Genomic DNA, 948 nt, shown 5'->3' with positions numbered 1-948 from the left:
ATACTGGCAATTTTGCTGCACTATGATAATGAGTTGAGGGTTTAGCTCAAAGCTGCTTGCTTTGATGGGAGGTACACAGATGCTACTCCCATATGCAGCTGTACTGGGGTTGGCATAGGACCCCAGAGTCCTTCTGGACTGATTAATTCCACTTAAGTCCATAATAGACAAAAGGGAAATGAGAATAATTGCAAAGAGATGAATTTTATTTATTTTTTATTATTATTATTATTTTTTTTTTTTTGAAATAACCGAAAAATTAAAATAAAATAAAATAAAACAAAAGGAAAATAAAATAAAATTCGAAAATTAAGAATAGAATAAGATCAAAGCAAATTGGGAACTGAATCAATTAGTAAAGAAAAAGATTTTGAAAACAGCAATTAAGAAGATATGATTGAAAAATTTTTTTGAAAAAGATTTGATTCTTAAAAAGAGGAAAGAGAAAAACACAAAAAGACACCAAACTTAAAATTTTAGAAAATCAAACACTAATTTTTTTTCGAAAATTTTAAAGGAAAAACACAAAGAGGACACCAAACTTAGAACTTTTATGAATCAAAAAGGGCTAAGAACATGCAAGAACGAAAATTTTAAAAGAAAAACAAACGCATGCAATTGACACCAAACTTAGAATATGAAACTAGACTCAACTAAAAAGACTCTAAACCAACAAAAATAAAAAAAATCCTAATCTAAGCAACAAAATAAACCGTCAGTTGTCCAAACTCGAACAATCCCCGGCAACGGCGCCAAAAACTTGGTGCACGAAATTGCAATAACACTTTTGCAATCCCGCACAACTAACCAGCAAGTGCACTGGGTCGTCCAAGTAATACCTTGCGTGAGCAAGGGTCGATCCCACGGAGATTGTCGGCTTGAAGCAAGCTATGGTTATTTTGTAAATCTTAGTCAGGATATCAGAAATTATCAGGATTGATTGTAAAA

This window comes from Arachis stenosperma, chromosome 4, assembly GCF_014773155.1.
Source record: "Arachis stenosperma cultivar V10309 chromosome 4, arast.V10309.gnm1.PFL2, whole genome shotgun sequence".
NCBI classification, from domain to species: Eukaryota; Viridiplantae; Streptophyta; class Magnoliopsida; order Fabales; family Fabaceae; genus Arachis; species Arachis stenosperma.
This window is presented reverse-complemented; position numbering follows the sequence as displayed.